The following is a 22,346-nucleotide window of genomic DNA, read 5'->3' on the forward strand; positions in this document are numbered from 1 at the left end:
ATGAACAAGTGGAATTCAAGAGTGTTTCAACACATGGAAATCAAAAAATGTAAGAACACATTAACAAAATGAAGGTCAAAACCACAAGATTATCGAGGGATTAAAAAACAAACTGATGATATTCAACACCCTTTCATGATAAAAAATACTAACCAAACTAGGAATAAGAGGAAACTAACTGATGTAATAAAGATCACATATGAAAAACTAACATCATACTTCATAGTGAAAGACTAAATTCTTTCCTCTATAATCTAGGAAAAGGCAAGGATGTTCATTCTTATCACTTTGATTTGCCATAGTACTACATGTCCTAGCAAAAATAATTAGGCAAGAAAAAAAACAGGCATACAAATTGAAAAGGAAAAACTAAAATGAATTCTCTTCACAGATGACAGATTATATTAGAAAATTATAAAGAATTCACATTACAAAAAAAAATCAAACCAATGAAACAAAATTCAAGATACAAAAATCAACATATAAAAAACTGGTTGTTTCTATACAGTAGCAGGAAATAATCCAAAAAACAAAGAATATCACAATGTTAACAGCAGCATCAAGGATAATAAAATACTCAGTAGTTCACTTAATGAAGGAGGTGAAAGGCTTGTACATAAAAACTATAAAATATTGCTGGACATAATTAGAGGATAAATAATGAAAACACATCCAATGGTTCTGGATTGGAATACTTAATATTATAAGCTGTCAGGACTACCCGAGGTGGTCTGCAAATTCAATGCAATTTTTATTAAAATCCTAATCACACTTTTGGTGGAAACAGAAAAGCTCATGCTAAAATTAATGTGGAATATCACAGGACACCAAAATATCCAAAACCATCATGAAGAGAAAGTATAAAGTTGGAGGTATAATGCTTCCTGATTTTTAAAAAATCACAAATTTACAAAGCTATTGTTATCAAAAAGAGTGTGGTACAGACATAAAGACAGACATAGAATAATGGAGTAGAAAAAAGAGCCAGATACAAGCTTTTGTGGATAAAGTCAAATGATTTTCAACTGGGGTGCCTATACCACACAATAAGAAAAGTACATTCTCATAAACAAATGGTGTTGAGAAAATTGGGTCTTCACAGGTAAAAGAATAAAATTGAAATATTACCTAACATCACATGGAAATATTAACTCAAATAAAGTGAAGATTTAAATGCAAAGCTTATAACTATTAATCTTCTGAAGGAAAACAGGGGAAAAGTTTCAAGACATTTGATTTGGCAATAATTTCTTGGTTACAACACAAGAAGCACAGGCAACAAAATCAACTATAGTTAAATGGGATTACATCAAATATAAAAATTCATGATATTTAAGGATACCATCAGTGGGGTGAAAAAAAAACATGTGGAATGCAAGAAAATTTTGTGAAGAATATATCTGATTAGTAGTTAATACCCAGAATATATAAAGAACTTTATAAAATGACAAAAAATACAATGATTCAAAAATGGGCAAAATATTAAATAGACATTAATCCAAAGAAAATATCCAAGTAGAAAAACATGTGAAAGATGTTCAAAGTCACTAATTTGAGAAATGCACATCAGAACCACAATGAGGAAAAAGAATTTGACAGAACTCAACATCCATTGATGATAAAATTCTCAACAAAGTAAGAATAAAGGAACATTTCTCAACATAGTACAGGCTAGTTATGATAAACCCACAGGTAATATCATGCTCAGTGGTGATAAACTAAAACTTTCCCTCTAAGATCAGGAAGATGAGGATGCCCGCTGTCACAGCTTGTATTCAACTCAGTATTGGAAGTCCTACCTACAACAATAAGAAAAAAAAATCAATAAATAAAAGCATCCAAATGGAAAAAAGATATAAAACTGTCACTATCTGCAGATGACACGATCTTATATATAGAAAATGCTAAAGACTCCACCATAAACGAATTCAGTAAAGTTTCAGGATTCAAAATTAATATACAGAAATATGTTGCATTTCTATATACTCATAATGAACTATCAGAAAGAGAAATTAAGAAAACAATCCCATTTACAGTTGCATCAAAAAGAATAAAATACCTGAGAAGAAATTTAACTAGAGAGGTGAAAAGTCTGTATTCTAAAACATAAGAAATAATGATGAAAACAATGAAGATGACCCAAGTACTGGAACGCTATATGAATAGAAAAATTAACATGATTATAATGTCCATAATCCCCAATGCAATTTACAGATTCAATGCAATTCCTATTAAAACACTAATAACATTTTTCACAGAATTACAACAAATAATTCTAAAATTTGTATGGAACCACAGTAAAACCCAAATAGCCAAAGTAATCTTGGGAAAGAAGTACAAAGTTGGATGTATCATGCTCCTTGATATCGAACTATACTGCAAGGCTATAGTGATCAAAACAGCGCAGTACTGGCATAAAAACAGACACACATATTAATGGAACAGAACAGAGAGTCCAGAAATAAATTCACACTTATATGGTCAATTCATCTATGACAAAGAAGGCAAGAATATATAGTGGGGGAAAGTGACAGTCTCTTCAATAAATGATATTGGGTAAACAGGAAAAATACATACCAAAAAATTAAGCTGGGCCATTTTCTTACACCATATACAAAAATAAACTCAAAATGGATTGAAGCCTGTAATGTAAGACCCGAAAATATAAAAACTTCTAGAAAAAAATATAGACAGTAAACTCTTTAACATGGGCGTTAGCAATATTTTTTGGAAATGTCTCCTAAGACAAGAGCAAAAAAAAAAAAAAAAGCGAAATTAAACAAATGGGATCACATTGAACTACAAAGCTTTTGCACAGCAAAAGAAACCATCAACAAAACAGAAAGGCAGCCTCCAGAAGGGAGAAGGTATTTGCAAATGATATATTCAAAATCGAGTTAATATTAAAAAAAATTTAAAAACCCATAAGACTCCATATTTTAAAAAATTCAATTTAAAATGGGTGTAGTATCTGAATAGAGATTTCACCATGAAGACATATAAATAACCAACAGAAGAGATACTCAACAACACTCATCATCAGAGAAATGTATATAAAAACTGCAATGAGATATCACTGTATACCTGTCAGTATGGCTTTTAAGAAAAAGGCAAGTATTTGTGAGGGTACAGAGAAATGGGAACCCTCATACACTGTTGGTGGGATTGTAAATTAGTGCAGCCAAAAACAGTATGGAGACTCCTAAAAAAATTACAAATAGAACTACCATATGACCCAACAATCTACTTCTGGGCAATTATACAAAGGAAACAAAAGCACTAATTCAAAAAGATACCTGCACCTTTATGTGCATTGCAGCTTTATTTAAGACAGCCAAAATATGGAAGCAACTTAGGTGTCATCGATATATGAATAGATAGAGATACTGTCAATGTATACAACGGAATATTACTCGACCAAGGGGAAGAAAGAAATCCTACCATTTCTCACAACATGCATGGACCTAGAGGGTTTTATACTAAGTGAAATAAGTCAGAGAGAGAAAGACAAATGCCATATGATTTCGCTTCTGTGTGGAATCTAAAAAACAAATAAAACAAATAATAAAAAGACTCATATATACAGAGAACTGATGGTTGCCAGAGAATGGGGGGTGGGGGAAAAGGAGAAAAAGTGGAAAGGGATTGAGATACATAGCATCTAGTTATAAAACAAGGCACGGGGATGCAATGTACAACACAGGGAATATAGTCAATGATATTGTGATACCTCTTTAAGGTGACATGATTACTTGACTTAGTGTGGTAATCACATCATAAGATCTATAAATGAAGAAACACTATGCTGTGCAACTGAAACGAATATAATATTGCATGCCAATTATACTTTGATAATAAAATGGCTAAGCACATCTTTGACTACAAATAAAATTTTGATAAATTTTTCCACTGTTGCAATTTTCGCTATGATTTGTGTATTCCTTACATGAAGACTAGATTAACTGGATTTATATAACTAAAGCTATAGAGAAGCTGCATAAAGACTGGTAGGAAAGTCAGAGATGCAAAATGGGTGGCCCCACACCCATGTATGGCAGTCAAAAATTGAGAGAGACATCTCAGTTGTAGAGGTACTCACTGAGGAGCACCACCTCCTAGTCCCACACCAGGATCCCCAGCTTGGAGCACCAGTCATAAAACAGGAGTCAGCACAACAGGTGGTTCTGAAAATCAGCAAGGATGCAGTGCAGGTGAGATGGAGTGCTTCTGGAGACCCAGACATTCTCTTAAAGGGCTGAAACAAAGATTTACTCAGTTACCCAAAGCGCCAGAAAAGGGAAAGCAGATAGAAAAACATGAGGGACATAAAGGGAGAAATTGAATTGTCTGGCTTCAAGCATGGGATGGAGAGGCAGATCTCTCTGGAACTAAGGTGCCAGCAGTCATCATTGTTCCAGTGTTAAGCTCACCCACACAGCCTGCAGGTGCAAGCAGGCACTAAGTCTGTGACTCCAGGAAACTAATAGCACTGTTCTCACCCCATCCTGGTGATTCTCTGAGACCTTGCCCCATACAATTCACGTGCCCACCCTGATCCTCTTTCAGAAAAGAATCTACACAAAAGGCCAGCCTAGACCCTCACTACAAACATTCCTATACTCTCTCAAAGGCCCACAAATCTCAAACAAGCAGCAGCTGGCCTCGGCATGCCCTGTACCTATCGCTAAGTTACCCCCAGCCTGGCACCAGTGGAATCGAGCTTCGGTTCATGGTATAACCACTCCCAGGTGCCTATAAGCCCAGCAGAGACAGCTACTAACCACAGGTCACTTTGTAGCTCCTACCAGGTGATCCTGACTGGACACAGACAGTGGATGACCTTGGCATGCACTAGAATCTCTCCTCAAAGACCTCAGAACCAACATACCTGCTGGCCAGCTTCACACCACACCAGAATACCACCTAATAAGTGTCACATATGACCCACCCAAAGGGTGGACCTGGCAGTCAGCAAAGCCTTATTAAGGCAAATCCAGATCCATTGGATCAGCCTCCACACAACAGCTCGCCAGTAGACGTCATGGCCAGTACTTACAGCCAGTCAGCCTGAGGGTCAATTCCACCCACTTACTTACAAAAAGCAGTCAAGACTCAACTACAAAAGGAGAGCACACACAACTCACAGAAAAGACTCCTTCCTCGGCATCTGGCTCAGGTGAACATGGAGACTGCACCACTGGGCCCCAGCAAATACCTACTACAAAAGTCCACTCTACCAAGACAGGGATACATAGCAGATCTACCTAATACATGGAAACAAATTCAGGGAGAAGACAACCATGTCTCATAATAAAGAACAGGACAAAACTCCAGAAAGAACTAAACAAATTGAAGGCACGCAATCTACAGATGCAGAGTTCAAAACACTGGTTATAAGGAAGTTGAGTTAATTTAAGGGAATAAATGAACTCAGTGAGAACTTCAACAAAGATGGAAAACACAAAAAGGAGATAGAAGACAAAAAAGAACCAGTGAGAAATGAAGACTAAACAGAAATGAAGAATATGGACTCAATGGGAGATTAGATGAAGCAGAGGATCACCTTAGCAATTTGGAAAACAATGTAACAAAAAACACTCAAACAGAACAGCCAAAAAAAAAAAAAAAAAAGCTTTTTAAATTGAAGATAGTTTAAAGGACCTCTGGGACAACATCAAGCTTAACAACATTCACATACGAAGGGTACCAGAAAAAGGAAAGAGTGAGCAAGAGATTAATAACCTATTCGAAGAAATAATGATGAACACTTCCCTAACCTGGTAAGGAAGTAAACATGCAAGTAGAGGAAGTTCAGAGAGTCTCAAAAAAGATGAACACAAAAACACATCATAATTAAAATGTAAAAGGTTAAGGTTAAAGACATGATTTTAAAAGCCACAAAAGAAAAGCAGATAGTTACCCCCAAGAGAGCTCCCATGATACTATGAGCTGATTTCTCAACAGAAACTTTGCAGGCCAGAGGAGATTGGCCTGAAATATTCAAGATGATGAAAAACAGGAACCTACAACCAAGATTACTCTACCCAGCAAGTCTATCCTTTAGAATCAAAGGAGAGAGAAAGAGCTCCCTAAACAAGAAAAAGCTGAAGGAGTTCATCACCATCAGAGCAATATTACAAGAAATGTTAAAGGGATTTCTGTAAGAAAAAAAAATCAATAATATAAAAATGATATCACAAAGAAAAAAATTCTCGGTGACCAAGGCAAATACATATAAAAGCAGTGGATTAACCAATATTAAAGCTAGTACAAAGGTGAAAAGGCAAAAATAGGAACATCATCTTACATGTTACATTGCAACAATAAATTAAAGGACACACACAAATGCACACACATAAAAGTAAAAAATAATGACAAAAACAAATGCGGAGAGGGAGAGTAAAAATAGTAGTAATTTAAAAATATGTCCAAACTTAAAATAGACTGCTATAGCTTGTTATATATAAAAGTATATGGTAACCATAAACCAAAAATTTATAGGAAGTTATCAATATATAAAAGAGAAGAGAGGAATAGAGAATGACAAAAACCATCAGAAAACAATAAAATGAGAGTAAGTACATACCTCTTAATAATAATGTAAATGAATTAAATGCTTCAATCAAAAGATGAATAAAGAAGGTGGAACAGATATACAGTGAAGTATTACTCAGCCATAGAAAGAATGAAATCTTAGCATTTGCAACGACATGATAGGACTTAGAGGGTATTACACTAAGTGAAATAAGTCATACAGAGGAATACAAATGCCATATAATTTTACTTATATGTGGAATCTAAAAAACAAAATAAATCAACAAACTAAGCAGAAACAAACTGAAATGCAGAGAACAAAGTGATAGTTGCCAGATGACAGAGAGGTTGGGGAAATGGGTGAAAAAAGTGAAGAGATTAGAAGTATAAATTGGCCATTTTGATATAGTCACAACCACTTGAGGCCATATATAGTTATTATAAAAGCTCAAGAAATATAGCCAGTAATATTATAATAACTCTATTTGGCCTCAAGTGGTTGCAAGACTTACTAGGAAAATTGCTTTCTAAATTATATAAATGTCTGACCACTATGCTATACATCTGAAATTACTGTAATGTTGAATGTCAACTGGAACTAAAAGTCCTTAAAAATTCTTTACTAGGTGGAAGTAACCCAAATATTCATGGGTAGATGCATGAATGTTGAAAATGTAGCTTATATTACAATGAAATATTATTCAGCCTTGAAATAGAAACAGATCTTGTCATATGACACAACTTAGACAAAACTTGAGACTTTAAATAGAACACAGGAGTCACACAGAGATACATACAACATGATTCCATTTAGGTGAATCATCTAATGTCATAGAAAAAAGAGAATGTCAAAAACCAGGAGCTTGGGAAGAGGAAAGTGAGGAAGTGAGTGTTTAATGGGTACTGAGACAGTTTTGCAAAATGGGAATTTCCAGAGATCAGCTTCACAACAATTTGTACATACTTAACAGGACTGGACTGTACAGTTACAGATGGTTGAGATGGTAGATTTTAGTCATGTATTTTTGAAATAAATAAAAAAATATATACTAGAAGAGATATAAACTTTTCAAAAATCATTTTCAATTCAAAAAAGTGTCTCACACAAAAAAATATAATTTCATCAATAAACATAAAAAATTAAGACTATTTCCATAAATATTTAACTACACAGCATAAAACCATTAACCATTTTTAAAAAAAAACAAGATAAGTCATGAACAAAGTCAAGGTAAAGTTATTCAAACATGCACATAAATTAAAAAAAAAATTTTTTTAATGGTGACATTGGTTAATGAAATCCAGTAAGTTTCAGCTGTACATTTTAACAGTAAAGCATATATATATTTACACTGTGTGTTCACTTCCCATAGTTAGATTTCTTTCTGTCACCACGTATTTGACTCCTTTTACCCCATCTACCTCCCACCTCCTGTCTACTTCCTACCTTATGGTAACCACTACTCTATTGTCCATGTCCATGAGTCATTGTTTGTTTGTCCTGTTCATTTGTTGCTTTGAGATTTATATCCCATGTATAAATGATATCATGTAGTTTTCAACTTTTTCTGTCTGACTTATTTTGCTTAGCATGGTTATCTCAAGGTTTATCTATGTTGTCACAAATGGCAGTATTTCATCGTTCTTATGGCTGAGTAATATTTCATTGTATATAGGTGTATATACCCCACAGATTCTTTATACAATCATCTATTGTAGGACACTTTGGTTGCTTTCATGTCCTGGTCACTGTGAATAATGCTGCAACGAACATTAGTGTGCCAATTGGTTTTCAGTCTTTGGGGTAAATATCCAGTAGAGGGATTGCTGGACCACATGGTAGACCAATTCTTAGTTTTTGAGGACCCTCCATACTGTTTTCCATATGGGCTGTACTAATTTGCAGTTCCACCAGCAGTGTATGAGGCTTTTTTTTCCTCCTCATCCTCTCCAACACTTGTTATTATTTGTCCTGTTGATAACAGCTATTCTAGCAGGTGTGAGGTGGTATCTCATTGTGGTTTTGATTTATATTACCCTAATAGCTAGCAATGTTGAGCATCTTTTCAAATATTTCTTGGCCATTTGTATGTCCTCTAGGGAGAAGTGTCTGTTCAGGTCTTCTGCCCATTTTTTGATTGGATTGGTTGTTGTTGTTGTTGTTGTTATTATTGTGTTGTATGAGTTCTTTGTATATTTTGGATATCAGGCCCTTATCAGAGGCATTGCTTACAAATATATTTCCCCATTTGAATGGTTGTCTCTACCCTGTTGATAGTTTTTTTGTTTTTTTGTTTGTTTTTTTTTTGCTGAGCAGAAGCTTTTTAGTTTGGAGTTTGGTGTAGTCCTATTCATTTATTTTAGCTTTTACTTCCCTTGCTTTTGAGGTCAAATTCATAAAATCCTCTTAAAGTTGAAGGTCCTTGAGTTTTATTCCTATGTTTTCTTCTATGCATTCTATTGTTTCAGGTCTTATATTCAGGTCCTTAATCCATTTTGAGTTAGTTTTGGTGTGTGGTGATAAACAGGCTGGTTTCATTCTTTTGCAGGTGGCTTTCCAGTTTTCCCAGGCCCATTTATTGAAGAGGCTTTCCTTTCGCAACTGACTGTTTTTGGCTTTTTGGTCGAAAATTATTTGCCCACATGAATGTGGGTTTATTTCTGGACTGCCAATTCTGTTCCACTGGTCTGTGACATGGACATAATTTTAATAGCCATAGCATATGGCTAATTAAACCTCACATTGTCTTAAATATATAGGGTTGAAAGCTGTCATTAACTTTCATAATATATAAGAAAAAACAAGTATGTAATTATCTAAACTTGAGGAACCTATCATAAAAAAGGAAACACATTGTTCTAGGATAGCAAAATGAGACTAAGAGAAAATTTATCCCCTGAATTCTGAATACTACATAGATGTACTCTTGAAAAGGATGAAAGATGTACTCTTTCTCCAAATTGAGGAGATCTGTAGATTGACCAGTAGGGGAGCAGGACTAAGGCACAAAGGTGGTTGCTCTTCCAGCCCTCATTCTGGCACCAAGAAAAACAGATACCCCAAATTTACCCTGATTATTAACAGCCAGTTTAATCTTCAAGAAGGAATTTCAGACCCAGCACTTTCACAAGGTCTTTGGAAACATAGCAGAGTGAGAGACATCCCCAGACCTCTCCCCTTGAAACAACAATGAGCTAAACATATAAAACTCAACAAAAGACTACCAAACTGCACACCAGCACGTGTAAGCGTGGGATCTGCACATAAGGGCTACCATAGGAATTGAAAAAAACATCTAGATGAGCAGAGCAAGGAGATTGAAACCCTCAAAAAGAACCAAATATACCTCTAGAGATGAAGAACACACAGCAAGAGTTGAAAAATGAAATAGCAAGCTTGGGAAATAGAATCAACCAAAGGGAGGAAAGGATCAGTGATATCAAAAACAGAAATTAAAAAATAAATAAGGAGACAGAAGAGAGAAACTGAAGAATGAAAAATAGTGAAAGAGAAATCCAAGAAACTACCTGATACCATCAGGAGAGGAAATATGAGAATAATGGGCATTCTCAAAGAGGAGAAAAAGGAGCAGAGACTAGAAAGCATTTTCAGACAGTTAATGATAATTTCCCAAATCGAAGGAATGAGCCAAAGCTTGGAATTCAAGAAGTCAACAGAATACCCGTTTATATCAACCTAAAATGGCCTTCTCCAAGACGCATTGTGTTAAAATTGTCAAAAATCAATGACAAAGATAAAATTCTCAGGGCGGCAGGGAGAAGAAAATGGTAACTTATAAAGGAAAACCCATTAGATTATCCTCGGACTTCTCAGAGCAAATCTTACAAGCCAGAAAGGAATGGAATCAAATATTTAAACTATTAAGTGAAAAGAACTACCAGCCTAGAATAATGTCTCCAGCTAAGTTCTCTTTTAGCTATGAAGGAGAAATATGACCTTTTCGGACATACAAAAATCAAGGAAATTCTCCACTATAAGGCCTGCACTACAAAAAATACTAAAAGGGGTCAGTTCACCTAAAACAAAAGGACAAAAAAAAAATACATAATTAGGAGTAAAGTGACTATCTGGCAAATACGCTTACTAAGAGCAGTGCATTATAAACTTAAATAATAATAAGATAATTGTTATATCAAGATAGTAATGAATGTTCAGCATACATGGGGAAAAATTGAGACAACAATGACTGAAAGGGGAGGATTCAATGATCCAAATTTGCAAAGGGGAATTGAGATAAGGCACATGTAGATGAAAATGGACAACTGTATATATATACCTATCCTTTAATGGTAACCACATGCCAAAGATTCAGAACTGAAGTATCTAACATAAAACAAGAAGGACCAGAGGGAAAACCCACAAAACCCAAACAAAATAAAGAGAACAGAAACACAAGGACAAGGAACCAATGGAAACACGGAGCTACCAGAAAGCAAAAGATAAAATGGCTCTAAGAAGACCTCATATTTCAATAATCACCCTAAATGTAAATGGACAGAACTCACCAATAAAAAGGCACAGAGTTGCAGAATAGATCAAAAAACAAAACTCAACCATATGCTGCCTCCAGGAGACACATCTCAGTTCCAAAGACAAATATTGACTCAAAGAGAAAGGGTAGAAAATGATATTTCAAGCAATGGCATTCAGAGAAAAGCAGGAGTAGTGGTACTAATATCAGCCAAAATAGACTTCAAACTAAAAAAGGTAAAGAAATGTACTGAGGGACACTTCATAATGATAAAGGGAATCATACACCAAGAAGACGTAACACTTATTAATGTAATATGTAACAAAATATGTAAAGCAATTACTAACAGAACTAAAGGGAGAAACAGACCAAAACACTATTGTAGTAGAGGACCTAAATACCCCACCATTGGATATGGACAGATCATCCAAACAGAAAATCAGTAAGGGAATAACATCATTAAAAGACACATTAGACCAACTGGACATAATTAACATTTACAGAGCCTTCCATCCCAAAACAGCTGCTTATACATTCTTCTCTAGTGCACATGGAACATTCTCAAGAATTGACCACATACTGGGAGACGCAGATAGCCTCAACAAATATAAGAGGGTTGAAATAATACCAACCATATTCTCTGATCATAATTCTTTGAAGCCAGAGATCAACTGCAAAAAGAAAGCAGGAAAAAAACACACAAATACATGGACATTAAACAACATGCTACTGAAAAATAACTGGGTCAGAGAAGAAATAGAGAGAGAAATCAAAAAATACATAGAAACAAATGGTAAGGATAACACAACATATCAAAACTTTTGGGACATGGCAAAAGTGGTCATAAGAGGAAAGTTCATATCATTACAGGCCTATCTCCAAAAGCAAGAAAGAGCTCCCAAAAAACACCCTAACACTTCATCCATAAAACTAGAAAAGGAAGAACAAATGATGCCTAAAGTCAGCAGAAGGAAAGAAGTAATCAAAATTAAAGCAGAAATAAATTGAAAACAAAACAAAACAAAACAAAAAACAATAGAAAAAAATAAATGCAACAAAGAGCTGGTTCTTTGCAAAGGTTTATAAAATTGACAAAACCCTGGCTAGGTGCACTAAAGAAAAAAGAGAAATGACACAAATAAACAAAACCAGGGATGAAAGAGGGGAAATTATGACAGACACTGCGAAAAATACAAAGATCATACAAGAATACTATGAAAAAATATATAACACCAAATTTAATAACCTAGAAGAAATGGACCAGTACTTAGGAAAATGCAACCTTCATAGACTGAATTAAGAAGAACTGGAAAATCTAAATAGACTAGTCAGCAGCATGGAAATTGAAACAATCATCAAAACCTACCAGTAAGTAAAAGTCCAGGACCAAATGGCTCTCCTGGTGAATTCTACCAAACATTCAAAGAAGATTTAATATTTATTCTCTACAAACTCTTCCAAAAAAAATTAAAGAGGAGTTAATACTTCCCTATTCATTTGAGGTCAATCAGTAAAGTAGCAGTTTACAAAATAAATATTCAGAAGTCAGTGGCATTTTTATACACCAATGATGAACTTTCAGAAAGAAAAATTACAAAAATAATCCCATTTATGATTGTGTCAAAAACAATAAAATACCTGGGAATCAAATTAACAAAGAAGGTAAAAAACCTGTTCCCAGAAAATTATGTCATTGAAAAAGAAACTGAAGAAGATACAAATAAATGGAAGTGTATACTTATCATTAAAATAGCCATACTACCTAAAACAATCTATAGATTCAACACAATCCCTATCAAAATACCAATGGCATTTTTCAGAGAGTTAGAACAAATAATTCTAAAATTTATATGGAACCATAAAAGACCCTGAATAGCCAAGGCAATCTTGAGAAAAAAAGAACAAAGTTGGTGGTATTACACTACTTGATATCAAACTATAATACAAGCCTACAGTGATTAAAACAGCATGGTACTGGCATTAAAATAGACACATTGATTAATGAAACAGAATAGAGAGCTCAGAAATAAATTCACACCTATATGCTCACTTAATAGTGACAAAGGAGGCAAGAATATGCAATGGGGTAAAGACAGTCTCTTCAATAAGTGGTGTTGGAAAAACTGGAGAGATACATGTGAATAAAAGAAACTGGACTACCTTCTTACACCATATACAAGAATAGTCTCAAAATGGATTAAAGACTTAAATGTAAGACCCAAAACCATAAAACCTCTAGAAGAAAATATAGGCAGTAAACTCTCTCTGATATTAGTAACAGTAATTTCTTTTTTGGATATATCTCCCGAGGCAAGGGAAACAAAAGAAAAAATAAACAAATGAGACTACATCAAACTAAAAAGTTTTCATACAGAGGCGGATACTATCAGCAAAAGAAAAAGACAGCCGACTGATTGGGAGAAGATATTCACTGACGATACTTCTGATAAGAGGTTAATATCCAAAATATACAAAGAACTCATATAACTCAACAAAAAACCAAACAATTCAATTAAAAAATGGGCAGAATACCTGAACAGATACTCTCCAACGAGGAAATACAGATGTCTAATATACATATGAAAAGATGCTCAAGGTCACTAACCATCAGAGAAATGCAAATTAAAATCACAATGAGATATCACCTCACATCTGTCAGAATGGCTATCATCAATAAATCAAAAAACAACAAGTGTTGGTGAGGATGCGGAGAAAAGGGAACCCTCATAAATTGTTGGTGAGATTGCAATTTGGTATAACTGCTATGGAAAACAGTCTGGAGGTTTCTCGAAAAATTAAAAATGGATATACCTTTTGACCCAACAATTGCACTTCCAGGTATTTATCCAAAGAAAACCAAAACAATATTTCGTAAAGATCTATGCACCCCTATGTTCATGGCAGCACAATTTACAATAGCCAAGATAAGGAAGCAACCTAAATGCCCATCAACAGAAGATGGATAAAGAAGTTATGGTTCATATATACAATGGAATATTACTCAGCCATTAAAAAATGAAATCCTACCATTTGCAACAACATGGATGGAGTTAGATGTTATTATGCTGAATGAAAAAAGTCAGAAAAATACTATATGATTTCATTTATATGCAAAATCTAAGGAACAAAAAAAAAAAAACCAAACTAATCAAAAACTGACTTACAAATATAGAGGACAGTCTGGTGATGGCCAGAGGAGAGGGGGTTGGTGGGCTGGGAGAATGGGGTAAAGGGTTAAAGAAGTGCAAATTAGTAGTTGATAAATGGTCATGGGGATGGAGAGCATACATAGGGAATGCAGTTAGTATTAATGTAATTGCTAGGTGGAGAGCCAGAGGAGAGAAAGAGCAATTAGGGGGATCATTTTATAAACTATATAAATTTCTAAACAATGTACTGTATACTTGAAATTAATAAAATTAAATTAAAAAAAGAAAGACTTTAAAATAAACAAGATTACAAGATATGGGAGTTGTATGTGGCCTGAAATGTGCATAAAACAGCTTTTATCTCATGATTGGTTTTCTATAATTATTTACCCCACCCCCATGATAACAGTGTAAAAGTGCATTTCAATAACATCTTCCTTGTTCACATCTCCCCTCTTTATTCCGGCTGTGACTACTTTGGAAAATAATGTTGTTATGGTTATTGGCATCAGTTCCTCAATAAGTCAGCCCCAAGGACAGGGCAGAGGGTGATATCTCCAGGCGCGAGCTGCCTAGGAGGAAATAGCTCCCAAGGCTCCCAAGAAGAACAATAAAATGATATTGCCACCGGAGTATAGATAACAAAGCTGTCCACCAGAAACCACATTTCTTTGTGTTAGATGCTAACCGCCAACATCTGCTTCTGTAATCTGCTTGCTTGCGTAATCAAAGCCCACCAAGACATAGTTTTAGGCTTTATAAGCTGCCTCCTCCTGAGGCTCAGGGCTGATTCTCTAGTGGGGAGAATCAGTCGCCGGCTGGCTAATAAAGGCTCATAATTAATTTCAATTGGCTCTGTGGGTCTTAGATTTGAACGCGCCACAACAGGAGGATGGCCGGGGTGGTGGTATTGGCTGGCGCCCCACCCAGAGCGGGAGCAGGAGGCCCATAGGGGTTACCTGCTGGCCATTCGAGGAGGTGAGGTGGTGCTGTTGGGCCTCTGTTATCCTGGATTATAGGGTGGGGGACGGTCACTGTCCTCCGGTGGAGATTGGAGGATTGAGGGACTGGGCTGTCTAGGAGATTCAGTTGCTGCATGTTTCGAGGTACCCACAACTAAAACAGGGCACACCGGCAGAGCCAAGGAGGGGGGTTCTGAACAGAGTTTAACCATTGATCGATGTAGGGAAACTGATTGGGATGTCCCGGGTTTCCCGTGACAACCTTCCAAACATTCCTCACCAAACCCTTGTCAAAAGAGCCCTCCAGAGGCCAGTTTACGTCAAAAGACAGCCACTCAACTTCACATGTAGCTGCCAGCCCCTGAAAGACACACGGACCACCAGAACTCAGTGAGTGAGTTATAGGAAACACTCTTTATTCAGCCAGCTGGGTCTGCCAGGGGTACGCAGACCCCAAATTAAGCAGCCCCGAAATGTAGAGGTACATGGGGTTTTAAGCCCCAAATCCCATTCTTCTTTCTGTCTAAACACAAAAGTCTACTTGTCTTCTATTCATTACCTGTCAACTTCACAGGTCAGGTGCGTAAGCGAGGTTACAGAAGCAGAAAGCTTGTTAGAATGTTATGCTCCTATAATCAAAGGCCTAAGTTCCCATAGTGATAGCCAAGCAGTAATTTTTCCAGTAAGAGTCATTGTTTCAGCCACCACATTCCCCACTGGCCTTAACAGACAATCAAATCTTTGATTCTTTAAGCAGAATTTTCTCATAGCCTCTACTCTGTAATACTGAAAGTTTAATAGAATTGACTCTTTTTCTTATATATGCAAACAAGAAATCAAGGAAGCATGGGCCAAAAGTTAACAAGAGGAGGCGGAGGATTACAGGTCTAGCTACAGCAGATAAAAGGGTTGTTAGCCATGGTGACCAATTGAACATCCTATGAAACTAGTTATTTGATTCCAGTCTCTGTCTTTCTCTGGCATCTAAATTTTTCTGTACTAGTAGTAAACTTTCTCTAATTATTCCAGAATTATTGGCATAGAAGCAACAGGTTTCACTTAGAGCCATACATAATCCATCTTGTTCTAAGAATAATAAATTTAAACCTCTTCTATTTTGGAGGACTACTTCTACTAGTGAACTGATTTGAAAATCTAGCCTGCTGATGGTCAGTTAAGTTTAGGGGAGTTCATAACCTGACATAATAAGGGGGTTTTGGGTTTAGACACAATGAGCAATCTCATCCTATGTCTGAGGTGGTCTTATTTGAGACCTTATGTATTGTTGTTAGCAAAGTTATTAATGTTCCCTCTGGTTCTGGTTGTGGCTGGTCGAATGCCTGGGCTAAAGAGGAAAAGAGGAAGAAACAGAGGGTTATACTTATGTACGCTTGAGTCTTAGTCTTAAGGGTCCGTCTTCTTGAGCTGTCCGCTCTCGTGCTGCCTTTATGTGGGAGTGATGAATCCATGATGGGATGTCATCTACTTTAACTGCAGTGGGCGTTGTCAGGTAGACAGTGAAAGGTCCTTTCTATTTGGGTTCTAGTCCTTTGGAAGTGAACTTCCAGATCCACACAGAGTCCCCAGGCTGAAACTGGTGGGGAAGTCCGTCCCCCCGAGCTGAGTGGACAGCACGAACCCGGGACCAAATTTTCTTCTGTATACTTTGAAGGGCCTGTAAAGACTTAGTAAGACAAGGTTATGCAGTTCTGTTTTTTTCATCTTTTATTCTAAGTATTAAAGGTGGGGGTTTTCCAAAGAAAATTTCAAATGGGGTGAATCCATTAATATACAGAGTACACCTGGCTCGGAGAAGAGCAAAGGGGAGAAGTTCTACCTAGGTCTCACCAGTTTCTAATCTTAACTTGACTAATGTCTCTTTTAGGTTCCGATTCATTTGCTCTACCTGGCTCGAACTTTGGGGCCAGAAGGCGCACTGGAGTTTCTATTGCAAATTTAGGTAGCTAGCTAATTGTCGTGGTACCTTTGCTACGAAGGTTGGGCCATCATCTGACCCTAAAGTTCCAGGGAGACCAAATCAAGGGAGGATTTCTTGTAGTAGTTTCTTAGTAACTACTAAGGCAGTCTCTTTCCTGGTAGGGAAGGCCTCTACCCATCCTGAAAAGGTGTCTGTAAAAACAAGTAAATATTTGTAGCCCCCCGTGGTCGGGGTTACCTCAGTGAAATCAACTTCCCAGTGGTTCCCCGGATAAGTTCCTCCTTCTCTGTGCCTAGGTTCTTCTATCTTCCTCTTCTTTGGATTAACTAGGGCACAAGCTGGGCATCATTAGGCAATTTCCTCTGCAGCTCTTCTCCCTTCTGGAGCATCTTAGTCTTCCCTAGGTGTAAGGTCTGGTGTAGTTGGTGGAGGAGAGTCCTTCCAAAGGCCTGTGAGAGCCGGATTTTTCCATCTTGGGTCGTCCACCAACCCTGTTGGTTCCTAGTGGCTCCCTTATCTTGAAACAGAGGCAGTTCTGGGTAAGGGACAAAAGTCAGTAGATGTGGTGGGGGCCCCACTGGCATTATGGCCGCTGCTCTTGGCTCTACATCTGTTCGTTGGTTTCCCTCAGCCTCAGGACTATTTCTTTTTTGATGCCCTTTACAAAGAACAATAGCCAGAGCCTTAGGCATCCATATGGCTTCAAGTAAGCCTAAGATCTCTTCCTTGTTCTTAATGTCCTTTTTAGCTGGAGTCGGAAGCCCTCTTTCCTTGTAGATGGCTCCGTGTACATGTGCAGTGGCAGAGGCGTATTGGCTGTCAGTGTATATTGTGACTGCCTTATCCTTTCCCCATCTTAGTGCCTCAGTGAGGGCGATGAGTTCTGCCTCTTGAGCAGAAGTCCTATGGGGAAGAGCTTGTGACCAGATGGCCCCAGCATACCTCCTTCTTTCTTGCATGAAGCTCCTCCCGTCCGTGAACAGAACTTCATCAGCCTCAGGCAGAGGGGAGTCTTTGAGGTCTGGCCGTGAGGAATACACAGCATCTGTGAAATCTGTGCGGTCATGAATGGGGGTCTCGGGGTCTGAGTCTGGCAACAGATTGGGTGAGGTGACAACAGTAGCTTTGGATTTTAGCCATACATTTGGGGTCATCTGGTGCCTCCCTGTTGTTGAACACCTTCTGGGTTATCTCAACAAGTTGGGACAGGTTCATCCTTGCAAAACCTTCTAATTTTTCAGATATTAGGGGCTGCCTGAGTAGCAAAGGCTATATTAATTTCCTGCTGGTTCTCAGGGGCCTCAGGATCAATGGGGGGTGTATACCCGGTATGCCTCGTTCAAGAGACACTCCAGGGGATTCCTGAGGTCCTTCCCTGTATAACTTCAGTTACCTTATAAAGGTTAGTTGGCTGGTGAGCAGCCATCCTAATTCCCCCAATCAGAGTCTGGTGGTACCGATCTAATGCCATTCTCCCTGCCTGAGAATTGTGTCCCCAGTCTGGGTGGATGGAGGGAAATTCCTCTTCGATCTGTTCCCCTGCTTCCTCAACTCTCCTCCCTCCCACAGGTATCTTTTGTGTTTCAGTCCAGAGCATCAGAGTTCTTCTGAGGGGTTAAGGGGGTAATTAAAAGCTGTTGGCAATTGTCCCAGGTGGGACACTTTCTAAGAGTCCCATTAATGCCTGGGGTTTCTCAGAGAAAGGTGTTATTTTGTGACTTCCAGTTGTACAGGGCACTAGTCAATAAAGGCATGTAAACCATAAAGGGCCTGTCAGTGTGCTGCCCCTGGGGTGGTGCTTCTCCCAAGGGGAGGATGGCCAGGGTGGTGGTATCAGCTGATGCCCCGCTCGGAGCGGGAGCAGGAGGCCCATAGGGGTTACCTGCTGGCCGTCCAAGGAGGTCAGGCAGTGCTATTGGGCCTCTGTTGTCCTGAATTTTAGGGTGGGGAAGATCACTGTCCTCCGGTGGAGATTGGAGGACTGAGGGACTGGGCTGTCTAGGAGATTCAGTTGCTGTATGTTTTGGGGTGCCCACAACTAAAACCTGCTCCCCCAGAGAAAGGGCACACCAGCGGAGCCAAGGAAGGGGGTTCTGAACAAGGTTTAACCTTTGGTCAACGTAGGGAAACTGATCAGGATGTCCCAGGTCTCCTGTGAAAACCTTCCAAACATTCCTCACCAAACCCTTGTCAAAAGAGCCCTCTGGAGGCCAGTTTACATCAAAAGACAGCCACTCAATTTTACACAATGTTCTTAGTCTGCCTGGAGAAAACTTTATACCATAGTTAGCTCCCTCTACAAACCCTTTTTTGAAATGTGATAGGAGACACCCCAAAGGTGTCTTCTGTGAACTTGGGCTTCCCCCCTAACGCTTGCGCAGAAAACACAAAACACAAAACACACTCAGACAAGAACAATTACCGAGATGCAGGTGGACCCAGAGAAATCTGCCACCTACAACCTAGACAGGACCAGAGACAATAAACAGAACCCACCAACAGGGCACAGGAGGCGGCGTCCCGCGGCGTGGCCATGGTCCGGGAGATATGACTGCGTCCAGTCTCTCCACAGAGCCCCAGTGACCAGTCAACAGAACCAGGAAGGTACCTTTTATCCAGACACCAAGGCCTCGGAGATTCCAGATTCCCGTCGGGACCAGGAACAAAGAGCGTGTCCTAAAAGTTGCGTTCTTGATGACTGCATTAACCCCATCACAGCATTCAAGGGCCCTGGAACGTCTCAGGTTGACCACCCCTTTGAATCTGTAACAGGAACAGCAATCGCTTTGGAGGCCAGTCCGGTCTTAGATCCCAGGGCCCCTCCCTGAGATCTCGCTGGGGCCTCCAAATGTTGTAGCCGCCAGCCCCCGAAAGACACATGGACCACCAGAACTCAGTGAGTTATAGGAAACACACTCTTTATTCAGCCAGCTGGGTCTGCCAGGGGTACGCAGACCCCAATTAAGCAGCCCCGAAATATAGAGGTATAGGGTTAAGCCCCAAATCCCATTCTTCATTCTGCCTGAACACAAAGGTCTATTTTTCTTTTATTCACTACCTGTTGACTCACAGGTTGGGTGTGCAAGTGGGGGCACAAAAGCAGAACACTTATTGTTAGAATGATATGTTCCTATTGTAAAAGTGGAAAATTCTCCTGTAAGCTAGTTACAAAGACAAGACAGGGAGTGATATCTTTAAGCGCCAGCTCCCAAAAGGAAAAAAATAAATTAATATCACCGCCAGGATGCAGATAACAGAACTGTCTACCAGGCCCTGTTTGCTATAAGATTTAAGAGTCCCCCAGTAACAACATTTTTGCACCAGACAATAACAGCCAACTTCTGTTTCTCTAATCTGCTTAATGTATAACTAGAGTATACTTCTAGGAGATGTCCTGTGCAAAGATATACTGATGGCTAACTTCTGCTTCTGTAAACCTGTTTGCTTGTTTGATGTGGTTTTAGGCTTTATAAGCTACTGAACAACCAAAGTGACTCCATCTAAGGTATAAGACTCCATCTTACACAGGCCAGTTCCTGGAAAAGCTGCAGATAGCAAGCCGATCACCCCGCCCTAGACTCAGCCAATCGAAGCAACTATAAGTAACTCTCCAAATTCCCCGCCTTGTTCCTTGGCACCATCACCCAGCCAATCCTGCTAAGCTACAAGCTCGTTGTACCAATCCTGTAACACCAAGACATTGCTCCCCATGCTTAGGATTTTTCCCTTCAAATACCCCTGAAGCCCCATGTTCGGGACCGCCTCCAACTCACTGCTGCGTCGCTGTGCAGACTGTGGTCCGGACTTGAGTCTGAAATAAACTCCCTCTTGCTCTTGCATCGGTGTCGGCTTCTTGGTGGTTCGTGGAGATACAAGTCGGGGCATAACACTACCTCTTCTGAAAGCTTGGGGCTGATTCTCTAGTAGGGAGAATCAGTCACCAGCCGGCTAATAAAGGCTCATAATTAATCTCAATTGGCTCCATGGGCCTTAGATTTGAACGTGCCACAACACTACGGGTGACAGCCTATGTTCCCATGGACGTAGCCAAGCAGTAATTTTCCAGCCAGCACAGTGAGACATCACTTGTAAAATTCTTAATCTTTTTAGCAGAAAATGAAATGAGACATCTCTTGCAGAATTAATCTTTTTAGTAAACCTAGTTAAGTTTTCTTCCCTCCTTCCTATGGAAAAAGGCCCTCTCCCTCAAATCCTGATAATTGCCCTGGTGACTCAGATCCTCTGGCTATTGATAAGGATCATCAACCCATTGATAAGCAGAAATGGTGATAAGCCAGGCAGAGAGCCCTTAGAGTCTGAGGGGAGAGGGGATTTAAGCCTAAGGTCTTTTTTTTTAAACTCTTGAAGAGATATATTAACCAAGCCTGTTTCTCTTTACTCAATAGGCAAATCAGTAATAGAAATTAATGGATATGTGATTTAAATAACTAGTTTGTGTCTTTTCCTTTTCTAGGGACTGAGGTGGCACTTCAGCAGGAAACCCAAGATCCCGCCCGACTGGGGCAGAAAGGGAAAAAGTTCCATGAAACCCCTGTAGGCAGGGACTATGGCCATTCTCAGCAGGAAGCAGATACAGAAGAAGAGACTGTCGTGGTGCGATCAAATCCAAGACCCACGGAGCCAATTGAGATGAATTGTGAGCCTTTATTAGCTGGCCAGTGACTGACTCTCTACCACACAGGGTTAGAAGAGATCAGCTCCGAGCTCCCAGAAGAGGCAGTTTATAGAGCCACCAGCACATCCCTGAGCAGATCACCACACACTGGTTAACAGTTGGCCGTTAGCATATCCTTGATCAGATTACCCTGGTTAACAGCATCTCCTTGATCAGATTACCACACCCTGGTTAACAGAATCAGAAGTAAATATTTAATATTGGCTTACTGGAAAATTGTCCACCTATAACATTCCCCACTAGTTTTCTAGGGGAATTCAAATCATTGAACAGTAGGTCTAGGCCTCATCCAAAGCCATACAAAGACCCCCTCATTTTAGGACGGAGAGAATCAAGACGGTCCAGACTGGACCCTTGACAGTCTTATTTTTAGTGGGTCCTCTGTCCGACGCAGGGTCCATTGCTCTGATGTCTGTGGTGGATGCGCGGCCTTGATTCTGGTATGGTGAATCCAATGACGGTGTCCAGCTACCTTGGCCGCTGTGGGTGTTGTGAGGATGACAGGAAAAGGTCCGTCCCAGCAGGGATCAAGAGAAGCAGGCTGTACCTTTCTTACCCAGATCCAATCACCTG

At 38.9% G+C, this 22,346-nt stretch overlaps 1 long non-coding RNA gene across 2 annotated transcripts; it reads right to left on the reverse strand.

The window, feature by feature from the left end:
• Nucleotides 1-1,480: 1,480 nt before the first annotated feature.
• Nucleotides 1,481-21,187, reverse strand: LOC118611449. Of its 2 annotated transcripts, none has more exons than XR_004954451.1 (3): nt 20,851-21,187; nt 19,686-19,840; nt 1,481-1,799 (listed from the first exon to the last, which is right to left on the reverse strand). It is a non-coding gene; the product is annotated as an uncharacterized LOC118611449 (long non-coding RNA). The 2 variants fall into 2 exon arrangements; XR_004954450.1 differs by lacking the exon at nt 1,481-1,799 and adding an exon at nt 17,938-18,098.
• Between the last annotated feature and the right edge of the window lie 1,159 nt (nt 21,188-22,346).

Source organism: Rousettus aegyptiacus, unplaced genomic scaffold (genome assembly GCF_014176215.1).
Source record: "Rousettus aegyptiacus isolate mRouAeg1 unplaced genomic scaffold, mRouAeg1.p scaffold_m13_p_14, whole genome shotgun sequence".
NCBI lineage: Eukaryota > Metazoa > Chordata > Mammalia > Chiroptera > Pteropodidae > Rousettus > Rousettus aegyptiacus.